The 6548-nt window shown below is 45.2% G+C and overlaps 6 pseudogenes; all 6 read left to right on the top strand.

Annotated features, from left to right (window-relative positions):
• The first annotated feature begins 3949 nt into the window (after positions 1–3949).
• LOC130703270 (5S ribosomal RNA) lies at positions 3950–4068 on the top strand (annotated as a pseudogene).
• Positions 4069–4415: 347 nt separating this feature from the next.
• Positions 4416–4534, top strand: LOC130703282 (5S ribosomal RNA; annotated as a pseudogene).
• A 345-nt stretch (positions 4535–4879) lies between these two features.
• Positions 4880–4998, top strand: LOC130703294 (5S ribosomal RNA; annotated as a pseudogene).
• Positions 4999–5345: 347 nt separating this feature from the next.
• On the top strand, positions 5346–5464 carry LOC130703298 (5S ribosomal RNA; annotated as a pseudogene).
• Positions 5465–5811: 347 nt separating this feature from the next.
• On the top strand, positions 5812–5930 carry LOC130703259 (5S ribosomal RNA; annotated as a pseudogene).
• Positions 5931–6275: 345 nt separating this feature from the next.
• On the top strand, positions 6276–6394 carry LOC130703260 (5S ribosomal RNA; annotated as a pseudogene).
• Positions 6395–6548: the final 154 nt, after the last annotated feature.

Genomic DNA, 6548 nt, shown 5'->3' with positions numbered 1-6548 from the left:
TTGGCACTTTACTAGTTTGATCTTTAATCCCGGCTTTGTGCTAGGCACTCGGTACCTGCCGGAGTCGACGTAGATGTTCCTGGTATCCCCCGCGTAGATGATGATATCGTCTAGGTAGACGAGGCAGATCGTCAACGGAGCCCAGCTAGTACCAGGTCCATCATCCGTTGGAATGTTCCGGGAGCGGAAGCTAATCAAACGGCATTACCAAAAATTGATAGAGACCGTCGGGCGTGATAAATGCTGATTTGGCTTTATCAGCTTCGTCCATAGACACTTGCCAGTATCCGCTTTCTAAATCCATTGTCGAAAAAATGCAGGCGTTCCCCATCCTGGCTAGGGTTTCCTCAATCCGCGGTAGTGGGTAAACATCTTACTGCAGAGACGACGTTTAGCTTCCGATAGTCCACGCAGAATCTCAATTTCCATCTTTCTTTTTCACCAAGACAACTGGCGATGCCCAAGGGCTGGTGGAAGGCTCAATGACACCTTTTTCCAGCATCTCGTCGACCTGTCGCTGTACAATGGCTCGTTCTTTCCATGCGCTTTTGTACGGAGGTTGGTGAACTGGTGTGTTACCTGTGTCGATTCGATGCTTGGCCACACGACAAACTCCCAGCTCACTATCGGCCAGCGCGAAACATGAATGAAATTCTTCTAACAGGTCAATCAATCTCTCTGTTTCTGGGGGTGATAAGCTTTCGGCAATCCTAGCCCTGAATGTCTCCCGGGAATAGGGGCGACGCTGGACGGAGAGAACTTTCCTCGACTGAGTGCCATTACGGCTAGATTCTCCTTGTCATCCTTTATTCCCATTTTCTCTTCCTCATCTATTGTCACCACAACAGGTTCTATTTCTTCCATCTGTCCCAAAACGGTCCCCTCTCGGATATAGGCTCTCTGGTACGTTAAGTTCACAACAAACACTCGGTTTAGCGGGGATTCACTGGACACAAGTACCTTCCCAGTAGTAATGCCTTTGACTCGAGCTAACTTGTCCGAAGGCTCTACCATCCAAATGTTTTTCTCTTGTGCGGTAAGCTCTACTTCCACTAGAGCAAAGGTTCTCGGTGGCAGCATTCTTCCTATCTTGGCTATCAGCTTTGGAGGCGAGATTATCTCCTCGTTGATTACATTCACTGGCAATTCACCTAGAGATGCCACTGCCCCCGTCTTCTTGTACTGAACCACCAATCGCTCAAACTGGCTTAAAAAATCGTTCCCTAACAGTAGTTCTATTCCTTTCATTTCCAAGAGAATGATTTTTCCACTGGCCTTGTGGCCCCGATGTTCAATTTCCAACTGAATGGCACCAAGAGGTTGTGTACTTTGACCATTTACCATAATGATGGCCGGTCCTTCCCATTCCACCAACGGTGCTTTTAGCTTTTCTTGCAGGCTTGGCGAAGCAACTGAAATTACGGCTCCAGTATCAATAACTGCCTTGACGGCCAATCCCTTACAGTTGACTTCTTCGAATATGAGACGCGGAGAGTAGGTCAAATAGATCGGTACGTTTTCTCCTTTATCCTTTATGCCCTCTTCGACTTTACAATTCTCTTCCCCTTTTCTCGAGCGATTCCATCTCACAGCCGGCCCCTTTGTCTTCATTTTCAGCCTCCTTAAGCTCATCTTTCTTCTTCCCTTTTTCTTCGAGTGAAATCATTCCCACCGCCATTTGACCCTGATCACGGTCCGCTGGAGGTCTAGAAACCGTTCTAGGGCTACGACTTTCCCTACTATCGTCCCTATTATAACGCGAGCGTTCTCGACTTATGTTTCTCCTCCCATCTTGGCTTCCATCTCGTCTCGAGTTCTCACGTCCGCGTCGGTCCACATCACGTCCATCTGGTCTCCTTTCGTTCTCCTTCCTTCCCGACTGGGTGTTGGTGATCGTGGCCTTATATTACTCAAATCGGTCTCACAGTTACGAGCAATATGACCGGAGCGTCCGCATCGGTGGCAGATTGGCCTTCCGTCTGCTGTTCGGGAGGGTTTAGGTTTCTCCCCTCTCCCTCCCAGGCGTAGTTGTTTAGTGCCTCGTTCCAGCTCTTCTATCCGAGCTGCCATATCGCGTATTAAATTTTTTAACTCGTCATGCGACCCTTGGCGCGTGCCGTCTCGCTTTGCGTCGTACTCTTAGGCTTCTTGTTTCAACGGAGTTTGCCTTTCTTCGGAGTCAGCATACGTGACTCGCTTGGGTGGAATAGGATCCTTCGCTTGTCCCATAAAATTAACTGCCTGATTTGGTTTCTCTGAATCCTCATATGCCCTAGTATAAATCTTGAGTGCTTTCAAAAATTCATCTGTCGTCCGGGGCTGTTTAATGGTCATTTCTCGCTTCAAAGGCTGATTAAGCCCACGCAACAGATAATCTATTTTCTTCGCTTCAGGCATCCTTGGGTTCAACCTACGGCACTGATTTAGCACGTCGTAGAAATATCCTACGACCGTCTCCGAGGCCTCCTGTTTTCGGCTACGTAGCCTAGCTTTATGATAACGGTCGAAATCCTCCGATCGAAATGTATCTAAAAATCGGGTTCGTAGGCCCCTTATCCCGGGTTCGGCATCATCCGGAGCAACATCGTCCCAGACCACCTCCCCTAATTGACAAGCTAGCCAATCCTTTGCTGTACCTTCTAAGAATAAGCCAAAGTATTCCGCTTTCTCAGCGGGACCCCATCCATTGAAATTGGCGGTCCTCTCGAAACGTTCCATCCATTCAGCGGCATCGTCGTCTGGTCCTCCGCGGAAGACTGGTGCTTCACGATACTGCGATGGATGAGCCGGTGCACGTTGAACGGCTCCTCCTGCCTGTGCAGGCGCACGGGCGGGAGGTCCATCATTTCCTCTAAATTCAGCACGCTGGGCCATTTCAAGCGTTGGTACTATCACGAGTGGTAAAGCTCCAGAAAAATCGTCTAACCCCTTATCACTTCCTTCCCTTGAGCACTCGTTAAAGATTCCTTGCTTTTCGGCTACCTCCTGTTGCTCCCTCGGATCAATACACGTTTGTTCTCCTACACCACTATCTCTCGATCTTGCTTCCTGAACGAGCTTCCGATACCTACAAGAGGAATTTGTCCTCGCGTTCGATTCTCCGATCGGGTTCAGTGATACGATTTCTCTTCTCGAAATGGTATGGCCGATCGCTTGGGCAGTCTGTGCCCCTACTCCTGTAACTCTCTTTAGAGCTTCCGCCTGACTTCCGTCAAGACCAACGCTGCGTTGTCCTTCCCCGCTTATCGGGGACGCGGCTAACCCTCGTAAACGCCTGCTCTGCCTAGGCGGATCCGTACTCATCCACCGAGCTACGTCTCTCTCTCCCACCCAATGGTAGGCCTGTCGGGCTTTTACTACGCGCTTTCAACAACTTACTCGGACGGGTCTTCAACCTAACAGCGAATCAAGGAAATCGGCCAGGTCTGTGGTCCTGTACCACGGCAATTTAAGGCACTTTCTAGCCGGCCGGTCACACTTCCCAAGGACCCCTAAACAGCACCTGCCTCCAAGTTCCTTATTCCAAAACTCCCCAAGACCCGTGCGAAAAGAACAACAATTGCGCTTACCTTACTCAGCCTAACAGGTGTTACCCTGCATCTCCACCATGTCACGGACGGATCTTGTACCAAGATAGAGACGTCGTGCTTCAGATTAAAAGATAATGTGTATTTCACCAAAAGGATTAATAACACAACTGCAAACTAATTGCCCTAACCAATTAATCAAAAAGCCACACAGAAGTGCAATATCGCCCCTTTTATATCCGGCGACGAGGGTGGTGCTCCAATGGACGGCCATAATTGGGGCGGGATTTCCGTCCTAGCGCTGTTGTCGCTACTGCAGTGGCGAATCGGATATTGCCAACGTAACAATATAAATCAATTGTACTTGTGCTGGTTTTAATGGACATTACTGGAGTGTATTCATTTTATTTTGGAACTGAATTGTCAACGGCCATACCACGTAGAACAAACCTTGTCTCGTCAGCTCCAGGAAGTTAAGCTACGTCGGGTTCCGTTAGTACCTAGATGGGTGACCGCTTGGGAATACGGGATGCTGTTGGCATCAAAACTTTTATATCCACCTAGCCGTTTTTGGATGAATCACAGGGAAGTACGAACCATCTCGCGGTAAATTCTAGTATTTTCTAAAACGCCACCTAGTGGTCAGTTTTGAAATTTCATCTCCTTCCAACTAAAGGGTATTTTAAAACGAGAACACAAAAGGTATGGTACATTTCTGTGAGAAAAGTGACCTCTTTAAAGAAAGTGAATTTTATTTGTTTGCATTTTTGTGGTTGACCGAACGCGATGGTTACCAGTCCAATATCCTTAACTATATAAATCAATTGTACTTGTGCTGGTTTTAATGGACATTACTGGAGTGTATTCATTTTATTTTGGAAATGAATTGTCAACGGCCATACCACGTAGAACAAACCTTGTCTCGTCAGCTCCAGGAAGTTAAGCTACGTCGGGTTCCGTTAGTACCTAGATGGGTGACCGCTTGGGAATACGGGATGCTGTTGGCATCAAAACTTTTATATCCACCTAGCCGTTTTTGGATGAATCACAGGGAAGTACGAACCATCTCGCGGTAAATTCTAGTATTTTCTAAAACGCCACCTAGTGGTCAGTTTTTAAATTTCATCTTCTATAAACTAAAGGTATTTGAAAACGAAATACAAAAAGAATGGTGCATTTCCGTGAGAAAAGTGACCTCTTTAAAGAAAGTGAATTTTATTTGTTTGCATTTTTGTGGTTGACCGAACGCGATGGTTACCAGTCCAATATCCTTAACTATATAAATCAATTGTACTTGTGCTGGTTTTAATGGACATTACTGGAGTGTATTCATTTTATTTTGGAACTGAATTGTCAACGGCCATACCACGTAGAACAAACCTTGTCTCGTCAGCTCCAGGAAGTTAAGCTACGTCGGGTTCCGTTAGTACCTAGATGGGTGACCGCTTGGGAATACGGGATGCTGTTGGCATCAAAACTTTTATATCCACCTAGCCGTTTTTGGATGAATCACAGGGAAGTACGAACCATCTCGCGGTAAATTCTAGTATTTTCTAAAACGCCACCTAGTGGTCAGTTTTTAAATTTCATCTCCTTCCAACTAAAGGGTTTTTTAAAACGAGAACACAAAAAGAATGGTGCATTTCCGTGAGAAAAGTGACCTCTTTAAAGAAAGTGAATTTTATTTGTTTGCATTTTTGTGGTTGACCGAACGCGATGGTTACCAGTCCAATATCCTTAACTATATAAATCAATTGTACTTGTGCTGGTTTTAATGGACATTACTGGAGTGTATTCATTTTATTTTGGAACTGAATTGTCAACGGCCATACCACGTAGAACAAACCTTGTCTCGTCAGCTCCAGGAAGTTAAGCTACGTCGGGTTCCGTTAGTACCTAGATGGGTGACCGCTTGGGAATACGGGATGCTGTTGGCATCAAAACTTTTATATCCACCTAGCCGTTTTTGGATGAATCACAGGGAAGTACGAACCATCTCGCGGTAAATTCTAGTATTTTCTAAAACGCCACCTAGTGGTCAGTTTTGAAATTTCATCTCCTTCCAACTAAAGGGTTTTTTAAAACGAGAACACAAAAGGTATGGTACATTTCCGTGAGAAAAGTGACCTCTTTAAAGAAAGTGAATTTTATTTGTTTGCATTTTTGTGGTTGACCGAACGCGATGGTTACCAGTCCAATATCCTTAACTATATAAATCAATTGTACTTGTGCTGGTTTTAATGGACATTACTGGAGTGTATTCATTTTATTTTGGAACTGAATTGTCAACGGCCATACCACGTAGAACAAACCTTGTCTCGTCAGCTCCAGGAAGTTAAGCTACGTCGGGTTCCGTTAGTACCTAGATGGGTGACCGCTTGGGAATACGGGATGCTGTTGGCATCAAAACTTTTATATCCACCTAGCCGTTTTTGGATGAATCACAGGGAAGTACGAACCATCTCGCGGTAAATTCTAGTATTTTCTAAAACGCCACCTAGTGGTCAGTTTTTAAATTTCATCTTCTATAAACTAAAGGTATTTTAAAACGAAATACAAAAAGAATGGTGCATTTCCGTGAGAAAAGTGACCTCTTTAAAGAAAGTGAATTTTATTTGTTTGCATTTTTGTGGTTGACCGAACGCGATGGTTACCAGTCCAATATCCTTAACTATATAAATCAATTGTACTTGTGCTGGTTTTAATGGACATTACTGGAGTGTATTCATTTTATTTTGGAACTGAATTGTCAACGGCCATACCACGTAGAACAAACCTTGTCTCGTCAGCTCCAGGAAGTTAAGCTACGTCGGGTTCCGTTAGTACCTAGATGGGTGACCGCTTGGGAATACGGGATGCTGTTGGCATCAAAACTTTTATATCCACCTAGCCGTTTTTGGATGAATCACAGGGAAGTACGAACCATCTCGCGGTAAATTCTAGTATTTTCTAAAACGCCACCTAGTGGTCAGTTTTTAAATTTCATCTTCTATAAACTAAAGGTATTTTAAAACGAAATAC

The sequence above is a fragment of the Daphnia carinata genome, chromosome 10 (genome assembly GCF_022539665.2).
Source record: "Daphnia carinata strain CSIRO-1 chromosome 10, CSIRO_AGI_Dcar_HiC_V3, whole genome shotgun sequence".
In the NCBI taxonomy this organism is placed as follows: Eukaryota; Metazoa; Arthropoda; class Branchiopoda; order Diplostraca; family Daphniidae; genus Daphnia; species Daphnia carinata.
The sequence above is the reverse complement of the archived record's forward strand: the minus strand, read 5'-3'. Positions and strand labels throughout refer to the sequence as shown.